This window comes from Hydra viridissima, unplaced genomic scaffold, assembly GCF_058129835.1.
Source record: "Hydra viridissima isolate aposymbiotic clone 2 unplaced genomic scaffold, HvirCarnegie_v1 scaffold_13, whole genome shotgun sequence".
NCBI lineage: Eukaryota > Metazoa > Cnidaria > Hydrozoa > Anthoathecata > Hydridae > Hydra > Hydra viridissima.
The window spans coordinates 11,899,332-11,918,454 of NW_028324312.1; the positions used below are offsets into that span (position 1 = coordinate 11,899,332).

The 19,123-nt window shown below is 35.0% G+C and overlaps 1 long non-coding RNA gene across 1 annotated transcript in view; it reads right to left on the reverse strand.

Moving 5' to 3' along the window:
* The window catches only part of LOC149880540 (uncharacterized), a 186,998-nt gene extending 170,331 nt beyond the window's left edge, over positions 1-16,667 (reverse strand). The window contains exon 1 of the long non-coding RNA XR_016446395.1: positions 16,595-16,667. This is a non-coding gene — a long non-coding RNA (uncharacterized LOC149880540). The remainder of the gene's footprint in view (positions 1-16,594) is intronic.
* Between the last annotated feature and the right edge of the window lie 2,456 nt (positions 16,668-19,123).

The following is a 19,123-nucleotide window of genomic DNA, read 5'->3' on the forward strand; positions in this document are numbered from 1 at the left end:
TCTGCAGTAATTATACTTCTAAGCGATCCGAATGCACTTGTACAAAGGCTTAACTTGAGCGTGGCAGCATAGCATGCTAGAAATACAGGGTCGAGAAATGAGGCTGTGACAATATGCGATGAGCTGTTGAGGCAAAATGTTATTAAAAAAAAGGAGTACAAGTCGATGCTGAGTTACATCGATGAAAAATAAATCCCGGAAAATTCTTCAAATTTTTTTCACCCTTATAAAAAACGATCGTTTACCGAAATAGATATGTAGAAGAAACACGTTGTCAGCGGAAGGGGAATAATCGATACTATGAAGAATTTCTTAAGAAGAGCAGCAACGTCGAGCCCCTCTAAAGCAGCCTCCTCTTTAGCAAATAAAATTGCAAAAAGCGAAATTGGAAGAAAAGCGATAATGGCAACTAAATCAGCAGGAAAAGAGCTGGCTTCTTCCGCCATATCTACCGCCAAAGACGTGGCCATTGATAAAGGTAAAAAGACCATAGAGAAATTGTATGCAAAGACTGGAACTCCGAATCCGAAGGACCTCACTAAGAAAAGTAAAGACATCATTTCAGGAATGTTTAACAGCAGACTTGCACAAGAGACAAGCTCACCAGCGCCACCCATGGATGATTTTTCCATGTTTAGAGGGAAATTGTCAAATAAAAATGCCATCAGAATACAAGATCTTGCAAAAATGGGAAATGGGATGAAGATAGTGTGATCCGTGAAAATTTTTTTTTTTTTTGCATATAAAAAATGCCTAATTCCGATGTTTTAAATTTTGCAGAAGAGCTCATTGTCGATGAAGAAATCGAAAGATTTGAATTTCACGAATACGAGCCAATCAATCTTAATATAAATACTCCTGGAGAAATAAGAATCAATATCGAGCTGCAAGACTTGTTCACGCTTCCATCTGAGGCGTACATTTTGGTTGAAGGAAGACTTTTAAAAGCAGGTGGAGCATCCTACGCGGATACGGACGTTGTTGCTCTTGCAAACAATGGCATCATGCACTTGTTCAGCCAGATTTCAAATCAATTGTCGAATCAAGAAGTGGAAACAGTTTACAGCCCAGGACAAGCCACCACATTGCTTGGTTTTGCATTCCGTTAAAGCACATTTTTGTATTTTGCGACGATTATGATAAAGTGCTTTACGGATTTAAACACACGATTACTCTTGTGAGAAAGAGCGACACTGATGCTATTTTTAGATCAGCCGCAACAGCCGCAGGAAAAGTGGATTTTAGCAAATTGTCCTTGTTTATGTCTCATATCACTCCATCTGTTTTGAGTAGCAGCAATCTTTATAAAATCATTGAATCGAAAGTGGATGTGCCCATATCGTTCAGATCCAGACAGTGTGATACAATTGGTATGCCTGTATCAAATACATTCACTTGGAGGTTGAGCGCAAGATCTACCAGTGAAAGACCTAGGTACGTCATTGTTGGATTTCAAACAAATAAAGGTGGCAGTCAAGAGCTGAACCCGTCCGTATTTGATAACTGCCACTTGAAAAACATGTACGTCGCTTTAAACAATCTAAGATACCCTGCCGTCGATTACGACTTTTCCTTTAAAAACAACAAATACTCAAGGACTTACAGAGATGCCGCCAAGTTTGACAATAGACTATATGGAATTAGCGAGATTATAGCTCAACCAAACTTGTTGGAAGACCGAAAAAAGAGGTGAGAGAAAAGAAGTCTCTTGGAAGACCTAGAATAGAAAAAGCTGAAAAACAAAAAAAAAAAGAAATTGACCCCAAGTACGAAAGCTTGGTCTAATTAGAAAAAATCCTGTGACTGTAAGACTGACCCACGTTGAAACTGGCGAGGTGACCAAGTATGGTTCCCTTTACAAGGGATTACAGAGACGAGACACGGTTGGCAGAACTTGGAAAGTCGAAATAGAAAGGTGGACAAAGATGGATTTAAAATAGAAATTTTGGATACCTGAAAATGCTTCGATTTTTATAAAATTGCAAGCAATACCCGGAAAAACCAAAGATTTTTTTAATTTGCATGATTTAAAAAAATGACCTATCGGTTTCATCCGTTTTTTCTGGAATGCAGCATGAGAGAAGCTGATGTGAGTAAGAAAAAGCATCTTGAGCTCCTTGCTTTTGAAAAAGAGGGTGTTATTATTCATGATTCTATTTACGTCACCGAAAACGGAAATTTTCAAATCCCCAAAAATATTCAGCGAGGAAAAAAGAGACAAGCTTTACAAACTCGTGTGGGATGATGACACTGAATATTCGCGAATGGAGAAAGAGATTAAAGAGCATATCAAAGATTGGAACAACTTGAAGAAAAGAGACGAGCTGAGAGCGATCAACAAATATGCGCTTCATTTGGATTGCGATTTTGAGGAGAAAAAAAGGATCGCTGGCATGCTCAAAATCACGCTTTTACTTCACTTGCTTAAATCAAACGACGTTGTGTACAAGGACTTTGAAACTAGGGTCATTTGTTGTGTACAGGGACTTTGAAATGTGGGTCATTTGTGAAATCCACGGATTTCACAAATGACCCACATTTAAATTTCACAAGTAAAATCCATAAAAATCTTTGATTTTTTAAATTTTTAACAAAAAAGTTTTAAAAAGATTGAAAAAATTGAATTTGACTTAAGTAAAATCACGCCAAAAGAATAAAAATGAGCAAGAGGTATCAAAAAATGTTGGAAGAAGAGATGGAGGAGTTGGAGGAGTTGGAAGAAGAGATGGAGAAGTTGGAAGAAGAGATGGAGGAGTTGGAAGAAGAGATGGAGGAGTTGGAAGATGAGATGGAGGAGTTGGAAGAAGAGATGGAGGAGTTGGAAGAAGAGATGGAGGAGTTGGAAGAAGAGATGGAGGAGTTGGAAGAAGAGATGGAGGAGTTGGAAGAAGAGATTGAGGAGTTGGAAGAAGAGATGGAGGAGTTGGATGAAGAGATGGAGGAGTTGGAAAATAAGTTGGAAGATGGGAAAAAAGAGTTGGAACAGTTGGAAGAGTTTGATGGAAAAGAGGAAAGAGTTTGAAGAGTTGAACGAGAAGTTGGAAAAGAGGAAAAAAGATTTGGAATAGATGAACAAGAAGTTGGAAAAGAGGAAAAAAGATTTGGAAGAGTTGAACAAGAAGTTGGAAAAGAGTAAAAATGAGTTGAAAGAGTGGAACAAAAAGTTGGAAAAGGGTAAAAAAGAGTTAAAAAAGTGTAACAGTAGTTGAAAAAGCTGCAAGAGTTGAAAAGGAGTTTAACATGAAGTTGGAAAAGCTGCAAAAGTTTGAAGAGCTGCAAGAGTTGAAAAAAGAGTCAGAAGAGAAGTCGGAATAATAGTCGGATATCCATAAAAATCTTTGATTTTTTAAATTTTTAACAAGAAAATTTAAAAAGATTAAAAAAATCAAAAAATGGCTTAAATAAAAATCTTCCGTTATAAAAATGGAAAACAAAACGGTGATAGAATTGCGAGAAATCGCCAAAGTCCAAAAAGTGAAAAATTATTCCAAAATGCGAAAGGCTGATCTCGTAAAAGCGATCAGTCTTTCAAACAGACCGGCAGCAGCTCCTCGTCCGGTTCCTGCTCCGCGTCCAATCGTTCAAAGACCGATACCTGCTCCGCGAGCGACTGTTCAAAAACCGACGGGCTGATCGAGATCCGACAGTTTGTGAAAGACCTATTCTCAACGAGCCAGTTCCTGATTCATAACCTGTGTTAGTTTCAGGATTTTTTTCAAAGATGACGACGGCTGCGAAAAACGTTTCTTCTTTTGTTTTTAATAAATTTAAAGATGTTGTGGAATGGATGAAGCCGTACGTCCCAGAACCGATCAAGAAAAAAGTTGACGATGTGGGAATTGAAATGAGAAAAAAATTGACTCTTTAAAATCGATCGTGAGCTCGGCAGTTAACAAAAGTCCTCAAATTGAGTTTCAAAAGCGAGCAGAAAGACGCCTCTCATTTTTTAAACCTGGCGAGGAACGGAGCGCACAACGATTACCCTTTGGCGACTGAAAGAATGACAATTAACAAAGTGGACAAACTCATGCCAAACTTAAACATTAAAAAGAATTATGTCCGTCACTGCGAGAATCTCAAATTGTATGAGCAACTGGGATTTAAAATTGCTAAGGCGCACAGAGATTTAATGTTTGAGGCGCGAGATTGGTTGAAAGAATACATCGATCTCAACACCAATTTAAGAACAAAACCACAAACAACTTTGAGAAGGATTTTTTCAAGCTGATGAACATTTCGGTGTTTGGAAAAACCATGGAAAATATCGAAAAGCGAGTGAACGTGAGACTGTTGGCCAAAAGAGAAGAAGCCGTAAAATTGTCCTCCAAACCAAATTATGACCAACACACGATATTCGATGAAAACTTGATCGCAATTCACATGAAAAGAACAAAGCTGGATTATGACAAACCGATTTATTTGGGATTGTGCATCTTGGGTTTGAGCAAAACATTGATGTTTGAATTTCATTATGATTACATCAGAAAAATGTATTCAGATCGTGCAAAGTTGCTTCTAACGGACACGGACTCTTTGATTTACGAAATCAAGACGGACGATTTTTACAAAGAAGTTTCTGAAGATGTGGAAAGCAGATTCGGCACGAGCGAATTTGACAAAAACCATCCCGCTGCTAAAAGCGTTGGGTTCAAGGCAGGTGCAAACAAAAAGGTAATTGGAATGTTTAAGGATGAGACCTCGGGAAAAAAGATTGAGGAATTTGTCGGTCTCCGATCAAAATTGTATTCACACAAACTCAATAAAAACGAATTTTAAATATGCGAAGGGGTGAAAAAAAATGCAGTTAAAATATATATTACACACGAGGATTACAAAAACTGCTTGGTAAGTAAAAACAAAAACGTAAGTAAAATGAGCGTCATGAGGTACAATTTACATGAAATTTACACGGAAGAAATAAACAAAGTCGCACTGAGCGCAGACGACGATAAAAGAATCATCTTGGAAGACAGAATTCACACGTTGGCTTATGGGCATTACAGGAGATTTTTCAGGGATATTGAAATTTAAATCTCCACGGATCCAAAGGATCGTGGAAAATTCGAAGAGTTTTCCACGGATTCGCAAACGATTTTTTAAAAAATTAAAATAAAATGATCAACGTCGAAAGAATCATCTTGTCAAACAAGTCTCTGACAAACTTTGAACTAATTGAGGCAGCAAAATGAATTCCGCATTCTTTTTTCTTTGTCTTTTTTGACGAATTGCCAAAAAAGACAAGGAAAAAAGAATGCGAAATCGTCAACACGGGAGACTCCAGCACAAATGGGTTTCATTTGATGTGCTGGCGTAAAGACGGGGATGAAAAATTTGACTCTTACGCCCATCCTCCACTTGTGGAACTCGTCGAATATTTAAAAAGCCCAGTCTTTTACAACAGCGAAAGGGTTCAGTTTGGTGACAATTCCTATTGCTCACATCTGCAGGTAAAGGAAATGGCGTTTTTCTAAAATACATCAGGGTGCAGATCATTGGCGCCTCTGGAAACTGGTGGGAATCCAGAGTGAGAATGTATGACAGAAATGCAGTTCCTCCTAGAAATGGAACTTTAATCAGTCCTTGAACACCCTATATGGCAAACAATTACACTTAACTTCCTGCTTATAACGGCGATAACAAATACATTTTCTCCTCTTCCAGATTGGAAGATTTTTACTTGTCTTCGTGGAACGGATCAAATGTAACCTCGTTCAACAACATGTTGACAGGACTGCTGTATCAACCCACTGTTTCAATCGGCTCTTCAATTTCTTCAATCTCCTTTTTTAGAAATTTCGGAGAAGCAGACTGTATGCCCAGTGTTGCGACTGGAAGAAGACTCGTCATCACTCTCAACTCCGGTGACGCCCAAGTCGGTCAATCCGGAAGCTTTTATCTCCTTCTCGAACAGGTCTACTATTACGGATTAAAAATACTTTTTCTTGTAATATAAAAAATGAAATTTTTCGTTCAAGAAACTTATTCCATTGAAAAATTTAACCCTGAAACAAACCAAATGGAAACTCATGTCTTTTTCACCAAAAAAGTAAAGCTTTAAAACAACTCAATTGGAAAAAAAAAGAAATACAACTATTCACGAAAGTTTAAACGAATGCAGAATTTTCAGATATAATCTTCGGTTTTTCTTGAATAAAAATCTAACTGAAATAGATATCAAAATAATTATTTTTCCAATTTGGTAAATAGGTTATTTGTTAATAGAATAAAAAAAAGTAGGTTTTGACTCATCACCGTTTACACAGAAATTTCATTAAAAGGTTGGTGATACAAACTAAGAGGTTTCACAAAAGTTTATACGATTTTATTTAGGATGAATTATTTGCTAATAAATTGAGAAATTCGCTGCAAAACTTCTTTTCGCAGCGTATTTATCAAATATTTAGCAAATAATTGAGCAGTTTTTCAATCAAAAAATTCATCACAACATCATCAGGCAGCTTTTAATTCATTAAAAATCAACTTGAAATATTGTAAATTTCAAGTTAATTTCAATTGCGTGCAAATCGGTCGAAAATCAGTTTTTAGTGACATCAAATGGCAAGTTATTGGTATGGCGCGGACAAAAAATCACACAAACGTTCAAATAGGCAAAATACTTAACATTTCTGAACATTGCGTTAGAAAAACCATTAAAACCTAGGAACTTATCAAGGACGTCTCCGACATGCCGCGTACTGGGAGACCATCCAAACTAAGCAACCGTCACAAAAATGGTATATTCAGAATGAGCAGAGAAAACCCCAGACTCAGCTACAAATAGCTAGCACAAATCTTCAATGAGTCAAAAAATAATCCAAAAGTTAGCAGAGAGCTCATGAGACGAACATTGTTGGACAAAGGTATTGGAACGTACATAGCTGCTAGAAAACCTATTCTTTCAATCACGGATAAACGTAAACGACGAGTGTGGTCCAAAGAAAGGCTGGAATGGTCTGGAGAACAGTGGGCAAAAGTTATTTGGAGTGATGAAGCTAATTTTCAAGTTGTAAACCGCAAAGGAAGAATCTATGTCAAAAGATTTGCAACTGAGAAATACTCAGACAGGTTTTTGCAACATCGTCGATAAGGCGGTGGAGGTTCGGTTGGCATCTGGGGATGTTTTTCTCACAAAGGTATAGACTTCTGTGAGCTGTACGAAAGCCAAATTAATCAATACAGCTACAAGAACGCATATGAAACGTGTTTAGTTCCATCAATCAGACACTTGTATGGCAGAAGCAAGCAATTCATCTTTCAACAAGACGGGGCTTCAGCTCATACAGCACACTCAATCAAAGAATATATTTTGAAAAAAAAGTTCAATTTGATGCCCTGGTGCCCTAGATCACCATATCTCAACTCAATCAAAAATATTTGGTCTTGGATCGACAATCAACTGACATACCATGAAATTTATTCAACTCAGCATTTAAAGCAGCTTTTGAATGAGTACTGGCTGAAGGTACCTCGCGTGATGTGCATGAAATTAGTTGAATCAATGCATAAACGAGTTTATCTTTGCTATAAAAACAAAGGAGGACACTTTAAATATTAATTTCGCTTTTTTTTTCATTTTTTGTTCGCATGTTGCAATTCGTTTACACTTTTGTGCCTCTTAATTTTCCTACAAGATTTTTTGTAATAGCTTTTTTCTAACTAAATATTAAAATTTTTATAATATGTTCATATTCATTTTAGAGCTAATTACTTTTTCTTTAATAAGTAAAAAAAATTAAGTCGATATCATTTTACAGTTTTTCTTTATTAAACAAATACCAAACATACTTGATAAAAATTCTGCAATCGTTTAAACTTTCGTGAATAGCAGTATAGCCACCGCTTCGTTTCTCGAGGTGACACTTCCAGATTGACCTGCGGCGATGTTCAATTGAAGCCGCTCAACAAGACCATTTGGATCGCTTGGAAGTATTATTTCTCAAGAGCCTTTCTTGCCTTGAGTGCTTATTCTATTTCTTTTCCAAATGGGGGAAATGATCGTTACATATTTTTCACTTCTTGAGGCTCTTGGTTTGTTTGGATTTGTTTCAGATCCAATTGCATGCGTGTTGATGAGTATTGTTTCATAATTTCTAAGGTCTTCTTCATCCGTGTACTTGCTTTTATCAGGTTTGAACCTTGAAATCAGCTCCCAAAGACCCTTTGTTCTATTGTACCTCTCTCCACCAATAACAACATCATTTTCATCTATAGTTATTTTGCCTTTGGCAATATACGGTTTGCCATTTTCTGCGTAAATTCCAAACTCTCTGACGCAGGCTTCTTTCTTCATTGCGTACTTTGACAAATATTTAAACGCAGTATTTACAACATTTATTCTTTCAAGAGGCTTTAAATTTTCAAAAGACGTCTTGCTTTCAGGGTAAGTCAACTTTGTCCTCCATGCTCTTTATCGCCTTTTCATTGATTTCAATCAGAGGCTTATAAAGCTTGCTCAAATCAGTCTGAAAATTGGCATTAGAAATATTGTTATTGAGGCTTTCCTGATAAATCCTTTTTTCTATTCTCAATCATTTCTTTCACAATCTCATCCCTCTTGTTTGGGTCTTGTATTTTAAAATAAGACATTTTAAAAATACTGGAAAAAAAAACTTAAACAAAAAACATTGATAAGTTTGCTTCTATGTTTTTTTAAACATGTTAAATGCTTTTATGACATCCTCTCTTCCTTTATTGATCAATGACTCTTTTGTGATTTCTTCGATGCTGATTTTAGTTTTTGTCTTTATTTCATCCATCATGGTCTTGAACTTTTGAAGCTCGCTCAAAATCAATTCATACTCTGAATCGCTCACTACACCGTTCATTAAAGCTTTTGAAATGTGGTTGCTGATAGTGTTTGATTTAGACTCTTCAAGCACTTTCACCTTCTCGTACCACTCCACTTTTAATAAAAGTTTTTTGTTGACTTGACCTCCGACAATGGATAAAAACTCTGCACCAATAGCAACACCCTCGCATGCAATCGCAACAGGGACGGCAACAATGGTAGTCAAAACTCCAAATCCAACAACTCCAAGTGCAACTCCAAGTGTTTGCAACGAGGCGTCTGCGTAAGGGATGATTCTGAAAGCGCGATGGTACTTTTTGCTAAGAGTCATTCTCTTTGTCTTTCGTTTTCAATCTCTTTTTGTACCTCGCTTATTTTTTGAAGGCGGTAACTGTGCCCTTCATCCACAAGTGCTGTTGGAAAAACTGGATAAATTTTACTATTTATTTCCATTTTGTGAAGTAATTATATATATATTATAGCTATATATACGAATCGATGTGGTTAATTTTACAAAGTTTTTCGCCTTTTTTAACAATGACATCTTCCCTGCTATTGTTATGCACATCCATAATTATCTCCTCCACAGATTCTGAAAGAATGACTTCGTTTTTGTGATAATTTAATCGGTCGTTCAATTTATTCATAAGCGTCACGACGGCAACACCTTGTCCAATTTCAACCCTATGGATAATGATATTTGAATATGCGAATGGGCTCCAAATTTTATATCTTTTTGAGCAAAAATCTCATGCTGGTCGTTTATGTTATAATAGGTGGTCCTAACAGCAGCCCGGAGCCGACAGGTTCATACCGTCTTCCGCTTTTCACATGAACTCTATCTCTAACTGAACTCCCTTTTATCCATGGTGTTAAAAACATTCCATCTCCTCTGAGAGTTTTCATCTTCATTCCGTTGCCTTTTTTTTTTGACGTACACCACACCTCTTCCTGCAATTTAATCAATCATGGTTGATCCAACAGAAGAGGCAACTCCTCTAAGCAACCCAGTTGCAAGTACTGGAGCCGCTTGAGCTGCAAGCATTCCCAAAAAGGGAGTAACGCATCGATAAATCCTCCTTTCACTTTTGAGTTGTATTCCACCTGAGTTTTGCTAATTTTAATTGTCACTCCCACTCCTCGACGTATAGCGCTCGCTATTTGTTCATGCTGCTTTTCAGTCACAAACAAGACGTCTTTCCCGAAAAAATTGTCTTTTGAAAGCCTGATGCTCACAGATTTGCCTTCCATCATCGATTTTTTTATTTTTTCAGTCTGTCCTTGAGACACATTGACTTTAACACTGAAATATTTACTCATTTTTATACACGTTGTAAAATGTTTATTTCACTTCTCGAATGTGATATCTGATCGTAATATCTTTCCCTCTAAAGTCTATTAAGTTTCCACTTTGATCAATGATGCGAATGATCATGGTTGAAATTTCTTTTAATCTCACGGGAAAGTAAATCAAGTGAGTCGATCTTTCGATGATTTTAAAACCAGGACCCACATCTGGATAATAGGAGTAAATGCAATTCAACTGAGAACCATTAACATATGCCGACCCAATCACGTTGTTGACGATTCTGATCGTGCTCACGCTTGAAAATCTAATGATATTGTCAGACACATACTCTGAATTAGAATCCAACGTGAACCCCAAAATTGTCGCAATGCTGTTGTTCACGTTCAAATCCATCAATTAATTCACACCCAGTTTGATGGTTGATTTTAAAGTATTAAGATTGTATCCAATTTTAATGTTGTCTGAAGAGTAACTGATTTTATTTCTAGCAACATAACTCGCACTTTGAGACGCGTAATTTTTTAATGTGCTTAAAACGGACTTTTGCGAGTAATTATTAATTTCGATGATATCATGACTTTCATCTGGAATGGTGATGTTCTCCCAATTTACTCCGTTGTTCATGCTGTACCTGAAAAAATTGTTTTTGCTTGTAATGTTTGGAAAGCTATTGTACGTCTCAAGACCAAGAAAAGCCATCTCGTAACTCTTTCCGTTCTCAAAAACAACTTTTTCTAAAAGATCCGTTGTTATCACGTTTGAATTTCCGTCCAAGTCGATTATAATCCCTGACATTTTTATATTAGAATTAATTTTTTTGAGATAAAAATGGAAATTACCGACTTGTCATGGAATCATGTCATAGGTAAGAGCAAAAGGAACAACAACAAGTTGCTTCCGAGGAGCATTCGGGGAATCATTGTTGAAAAGTCTGGTTGTGGAAAAACGTTGCTTCTGAATTTGCTGTTGAGACCTGGATGGCTGGATTACAACCATTTGCAAGTGTTTGGGAAATCTCATTTTCAGCCAGAGTACAAAATACTTAAAAGTTCGTTCGAAAAGAAATTGCCAAAAGAAATTATTCTTGATTTGTTCAACATTCACAGGAAGATTGAAAAACTAAACATGAGCCCTGAATGAATTGAGGAAATTTCAAAATATTGGAGCGATATAGCAGACATTGAGTGTCAGTTTTATGAAACAGCGGATGACGTGCCGGATCCTGAAGACCTTGACGCATCAAAAAACAATTTGATGATTTTTGACGATTTGCAATTGACCAAGCAAGTTAAGTGCAAGAAATATTATATCAGATGAAGACGTTCCAACGTCGATTGCTTCTATTTAGCGCAGAATTATTTCATGCTTCCCAGACAAACCATCCGAGAAAATACAAGTTTTATTTGCTTATTTCCTCAGGATGACAAAAATGTGGACCACATTTATCGCGATCACATTTCCAGCGACATGAAAAAAGAAGAGCTTAAAAAGTTTTGCAAGCACTGCTGGTCTGAACCTCACGGATTTTACAGTCATTGGTTTGTCCTCAAAAAAGGACAATGGAAAATATCGAAGCGGATTTGCGAAAAAAAATCGTGGTTCAACAATGGTATAAAATGAAAATGAGCCAGAATCCGTGTTTCCTAGTAGTGTAAAGGTATGGTTTGGGTTTAGTGTTGTGTGAAAGGTAAATGTGGAGGTTGGAAACAAGGTTAAGGGCGTGGGAGCTACTTTGTTAGGAAAGGGTGAGGTTTAGGGGTAGATTGGTGAGGAATTGGAAAGGTTTAATCGTTAAAGTGTTAAAGTTCTATTTGCCGTCCTCAGTATATTCTGTTATAAAACTCAATTAATGTTCGATTGGTGTGAAATGGTTATCACTCTTATATTCTTAACTTATGAGTGTTATTTTTTAGGTACATATTGTTATAAGAGAACAGTTTTGATAAATTGACATTTATTCTTAAAAATTGCTACATATTCAAATTTATGTCACAGACAATTAAGTAAAAGCATTATCATTAAACTCTCGAAAATTTTATGGACAAATCTGAGATTTAAAGTGTGTTAGTAAAAAAAACAGATGATACTCTATTACAACTAAAAAACAAACTGATGAAAAATATAACTGACGTTTAGAATTTAAATGAGCAACTTTCAAGTTAACAGAGTGGTTTTAAAACGATATTTGCATTGTAACTTTCCTGGACTACTTTTATTTAAGTTATTTTCTTTCTAACTAGTTTGCAAATCCCAATTGAAAAAAATAATGCAGAACTTCATTGCATTTAGGCATTAAAAAAACGAAATAAAAGCTAATTTACTAACAATCAAGTTATCAAGCCATTTTGGTAACTCACTGTAAACTTGTTTCCTTAAAAGACAGCCACTCATCTAGCAATGTGATACTAAAATCCTTCATAACATAAACACTTCATAAGAACATTTAGGTGTTCGCAAATCTGAGAGCAGCAATCTTGGTTGCAAAATAGACTCATCAAACCTATTGCAATAATCGTTCTGTTTATCACATAAGCCAGACGAAACGAAGCATCGAAACGTATCAAGACATCTAGAGGAAAGTAATGCAAGCTTTATTACTAAACATTTTTCTAAAGAATCCAATCATTTTCTTAATGCTAAATTAAGTATTACTTTGAAATTAAACTAAATCCAAACCTTATAAAACCAAGTTTACAGGCAAAATCACAATTTTACTCATCATTATCAAATAAGCAATCATTATATCTATCTCACACGTTTTTTTTATTGATACAAACTTTTATTCAAACTGAAACCCTTGACATAAAGGTGTAGAGCTGCAATGTCTGAGCAATCTTTACAAACTTCAATACCATCACAAACAACTTCCTGAGGAACACGGCTCGTCCTGGTTTACATCTTGGTTGCATATGGCAAACTGGTGGAGTTTCATCAATTACATCATAACAATCATCATCCCAATCACTAAGAAATGCGGCTTTAATGCATTTTTGATTCTTGCATGAAAAAAACGGACAGGACAACTCTGATTTGCTATATTTTTAAAAACAAATAAAAAAATTAAAAGCTGTTTGAAAAAATTTATAAAAAAAAAAAAATAATAATAAAATAAAAAAGGAAATTATTTTCCATATATGTGTTATATTCCTTGTAAAGAAGCTGTTTACTGAAGCTGTGTACATTCTGCTTGAAGGTGCTTAAGTTTGACACAAAGCAAAAACAGTTGTTGCGCACAGCTATAGTTTCTTTCCTTTCCCAGAACAATTTTCACTAGTTTGTGACTTTCAAAAGGACTGCTTTGAGCTATGCGCTGAAGTAGATATGGGATGGCATTAGCACTCTGCAGTTCTGTCAATGTGCTTCATAACAGCTTTGAGTTGGTGGTCTCCTCCAGTTCAACTTCCATCAGCGACATAACGAAGTCTACTTATGACAATGTAGACATTGGTATAACAGGAGCTGTTGAGTGCAGCCCTGGCAAACAAAAAAAAGAGTCATCTTGGTCAACCTTTTTAGTCATTGCACCATTATGGTTTAAATTTTTGCTATAATAACTCTCTTTATGTGAAAACTGGTTTAAACACCCTGTCTTTAACAAAAAACAAATTTTTTGAGAAAAAGTAATTTTACCAAAGTGCGTTCATCATACTACACCTTAATCCATAATAATTACCAGTACATCTAGATTCATTGATATAAAAAATTGTTAAATTTTCATACGATCCATCCATCAGTATAATACATATATAAACTAAAATTGCAAAAGGTGAATTATTACATGCGGTTTAAATATTCAAACATGAAGATTAATTAACAATATTTAAACAACTTCTAACAAAGTTTACAAGCACACAAACACACATCATAAATTTCAACTCTTTCAGCATAATTGGTACATTTTCCTCCATTCAAACAAATGTTTTCAATTAAGCACCAATCTTCATATATATATATATATATATATATATATATATATATATATATATATATATATATATATATATATATATATATATATATATATATATATATATATATATATATATATATATTTACTATTGCGGCAGAAAGTAAGTATACACCCTACCCAAATCGTAAAAATAATAGTTTAATGTGGTATTTCTTATTTTTAGAAACATAATAGAAGCAATTATTGCATTCTGTGAATTTACTTAATCAATATTCTTTGTACTTCCTGTTTACAATAGCAAGTGCCCGTCTTGTTGAAAGATGAATTGCTTGCTTCTGCCATACAAGTGTCTGATTGATGGAACTAAACACGTTTCATATGCGTTCTTGTAGCTGTATTGATTAATTTGGCTTTCGTACAGCTCACAGAAGTCTATACCTTTGTGAGAAAAACATCCCCAGATGCCAACCGAACCTCCACCGCCTTATCGACGATGTTGCAAAAACCTGTCTGAGTATTTCTCAGTTGCAAATCTTTTGACATAGATTCTTCCTTTGCGGTTTACAACTTGAAAATTAGCTTCATCACTCCAAATAACTTTTGCCCACTGTTCTCCAGACCATTCCAGCCTTTCTTTGGACCACACTCGTCGTTTACGTTTATCCGTGATTGAAAGAATAGGTTTTCTAGCAGCTATGTACGTTCCAATACCTTTGTCCAACAATGTTCGTCTCATGAGCTCTCTGCTAACTTTTGGATTATTTTTTGACTCATTGAAGATTTGTGCTAGCTATTTGTAGCTGAGTCTGGGGTTTTCTCTGCTCATTCTGAATATACCATTTTTGTGACGGTTGCTTAGTTTGGATGGTCTCCCAGTACGCGGCATGTCGGAGACGTCCTTGATAAGTTCCTAGGTTTTAATGGTTTTTCTAACGCAATGTTCAGAAATGTTAAGTATTTTGCCTATTTGAACGTTTGTGTGATTTTTTGTCCGCGCCATACCAATAACTTGCCATTTGATGTCACTAAAAACTGATTTTCGACCGATTTGCACGCAATTGAAATTAACTTGAAATTTACAATATTTCAAGTTGATTTTTAATGAATTAAAAGCTGCCTGATGATGTTGTGATGAATTTTTTGATTGAAAAACTGCTCAATTATTTGCTAAATATTTGATAAATACGCTGCGAAAAGAAGTTTTGCAGCGAATTTCTCAATTTATTAGCAAATAATTCATCCTAAATAAAATCGTATAAACTTTCGTGAAACCTCTTAGTTTGTATCACCAACCTTTTAATGAAATTTCTGTGTAAACGGTGATGAGTCAAAACCTACTTTTTTTTATTCTATTAACAAATAACCTATTTACCAAATTGGAAAAATAATTATTTTGATATCTATTTCAGTTAGATTTTTATTTAAGAAAAACCGAAGATTATATCTGAAAATTCTGCATTCGTTTAAACATAGGGTTAGGGTTAGGGTTAAAGGGCCCACGAGGGGCGTCCTTCAATTGTAAAATGCCTTTAGACGCACGTGTCTAGTCGTCTCGTTGCATCGACCTAGAGGAGTTTTCTGATAGATCTTGCGCTTTGGGCTCAGTTAATCGGTCTGTATCCATTGTAAACACGGTCTCTGCCGTTAGAAAATCGTTAACCAGGCGTTTGTGAGCTTTAACAACCATCCCTTTGAGTTTAAAACGAACGTTTCTTCAAAAGCCACTCGAGATGGAGGTACTCACGGAGGTTTGTTACGGTAACAACCCTGTGGTTTGCCATCTTCTTTCTTTCCGCAGCGTCGCAAACGCATCAGCCGGTCTCTTAGGTGACGAAAAAACGTCTGATCTCTCGACTGGAATGCTTAACGTACTAATATTAGTAGAGTTAGTACTAAGAGTTGCATCTGGCCGCCGTAATTTTCTTCGATGATGTCTTGCAAATTTCGTGACGTCGTTTTCAAAACTCTAGGGTCGATTTTAACCTTCGACCTTAAAGTCGATTTTAGCCTTCGGTGTGGCTCTGTACAACTTTTGCGGTGAAAAAGCTTGCGCGGAGTCTACAGTTGTATTTAGCCGACAGACGCTGGCAACGCAGAAACAGAATGACTCTTGGGCGGCGCAAACCGAGCGTTCAGCAAATTTCTAGCATTTTACGTCAAAGCGGACAATCTGCACGACAAATAAAGCTAACTTTCTCGTTGCAACAGTTAGTCACTGGACGTTGGACGAGTGTGTACAGCTGTTTTGCGTCGAAAGCCGACCGGTGGCCGGATGCGACTCTTCTTTTCACTCGAAAATCAGAACCTGGCCATCAGTCGCGTATCACCATCGAATGCTTAATGTAGTGATTTCTCGAAACGACAAAAGCTTGTAAAACAAACAGCTTCGCTGTACTGTTTGCCTAATATGTTAACGGATGGCCAGGAACAACCTTGGTCTGTAATGAATGAGTTCGTTTTTCCATTCGAGGCACTAATTACTGCAGTTTTAAAAGTCACCTAAAGTATAAGCTCATCTCTCCATTCAAGAAAAACAAGCATCAGAGTTTCGGAAAGTTTGCATGCACGACACCACCATCGATGATACTTAAGGTGGTAGAGCACAAAAAAGACACTTTTCATGAAAGATTTAAAAAATAGTTTTAAAAATATGCAGAAATGCTTCACTAAGAGAAATGAAATGTTTTTGCAAAAAAAAAAGTTTGAAAAACTTTACCAAAAACCCATAATGGCGCAAAAACAGTGTAAATAAAGATCTAATTCTTATGTTTTCAAAACACGTTAACTTGAGTTAGACTTAAGAACCATTAATTAAACTTTGCAGATCTGTTAATGAACTTATTTTATTCCATTTAACAGATAGAATTTTAATTAGTCCTTTTATATGTAAAGATATGACCTATTTTTTAAGATAAGTTAAATTTAGTACGATTTACAAGCAGTTTAAAGAAGTTAAATCTAAAAATAATGAGTTTTAAAAACAATTAAATAAAATCTATCTGTCAAATGAATTCTAATGTTGTTAGGAATATGTCCTGAAAATTTCAGAACAAAAGCTTTATTCAATCAGAAAAAATCATGTTTTGAAATCTTGATAAAATATGAAAAACTCAACTTGCAGAAAAAACAAAAATAAATACAAAATAAAGAAAAACAAAATTCTCAAAATTCAAATTTCTTTAAAAGCAAAGTTGATAAATAAACAATAAGAAGCATGATAGACACAACAAAAAGACAAATTAGCTTGCAATTTTGCTCAACGTATATAATAAACGAGGGTATGTTTGTGGTTGCTATGGCGTTGCTAAGGTAAATAATTTTGCAAATGTAGGTTTTTAACACATTTCCAAAAATAGTTTCAGTTTCATACTAACATCAAAAGAAAGAGGATAAAATTTTAAATAAGATGAATGAAAAATTTTTTTTTTCATATTTTGATCAAATATTTGTATTTTAATTGTGCTCTACCACCTTAAACAAACAGAAAATGAATTGCAAAACAGAACCACTGAATTGCAAAACATAACAACGGACAGCTTGTAAAAAGCATGGTGATGAGCTTCTTCAATCCAATCAAGGAACCAAGCATCACAGTTTCGGCAATGGTGCATGTGCAAATCAGCAAACTGTGATACTTAATAAAACAACTTCACTGTTTTGCTTAGTTTAAGAACGGATGGCTAAAAACAAACTCGTTAGTGAGTATGAAGTCATCTCTTCATTCAAGGAATTAATAATCAGAGTTTTAGAAGTCTCTTACGTGCAATACTACTATCAACGGTACTTAATCAAACAGCCTCTCAGAATTGCCTAGTTTGAGAACGGAAGGCTAGGAACAACCTTAGTAGTGGGTCATCAGTTCAACTTTTCATTCCAAGGAATTAAGCATCTAAAATCTGAAAAATAAAAAGAAGAGCTCTTTGTTAGAAGTTCTTATTTTTATTTTTCCTCAACTTCTATTTCTTTTCTTTTTTTCTTTTTTTTTTTAAATGATAGCTTTTCTTTTTTTTTTTTTATCTATTTTGTTCGTTTAAATTAATATAACAGGCGTTTTAGGTCGTTTCTGTAACATTTTTCTGTAACATATTTAACACTTTAAATTGTAATAAATATTTGAACAGAAGAAAATCCTTTTCGTAACGTTAAAATGTCATAAGGACATTTCATCTTTACCAAATACGCTTGTAAAAATAGTCTCACTTTTAAAGTTTGTTGTATATGTCTTTTAATTTAAAGAATCGCAATTTGGATTTTCTTAGGCGCACATCTACTTCAGTTGCTTTTTCTTAAGGAAAGGTCACCAGAGTTTTTTTACACAGCTCCTGCAGCATAATCTTTAACAAAATACTCTTTTGAAAAGTTTTACATTGAAATAAACAAAAGCCATTTGCGTAAATAGAGATAAATTAGAGAATAAAAAGTGCATAAACGCCTCGCTACTTTGATGAAGAAGAAACGGATGACTAGATGCAACTTTTTAATTTCGTGTGCTATCTCTTTCGATTAAGGTACTTTTTGAATATTTTTTCAAAGAAATGTTAGCGTAGTTTTCCTTTTTTAAAATTAAATCATGTTTAAAGGTAGTTTTTGAATGTTTTTTCAAAGAAATGTTAGCGTAGTTTTCATCTATTAAATCTAAATCATGTTTAAAGGTAGTTTTCGAATATTTTTTCAAAGAAAAGTTAGCGTAGTTTTCCACTTTTAGATCTAGCTTATGTTTAAGGTAGTTTTTAAATATTTCTTTAAAGAAAAGTTAGCATAGTTTTCCTCTTTTGGATATAGCTTATGTTTAAGGTAGTTTTTAAATATTTTTTTAAAGAAAAGTTAGCGTAGTTTTCCTCTTTTAGATCTAGCTTATAATTCAGGTAGTTTTTGAATATTTTCTCAAATAAAAATTAGCAAAGTATAGTTTATTTAGCATGACATCACAAAATACTAAACTCAAAAAGGCAAGATAAAGTATAAGATAAACGTAAAATAAGATATAGATGAAACAAATGTTAGGCTGCATAAAATCAAAAACTGCATTGCCTATCATAAACACAAATGTCTAGTGAGAGCTTTTAAAGTTCGTTCTTTTCGTCTTTTAATTTGGTGAATCGCGATTTGAGTTTTC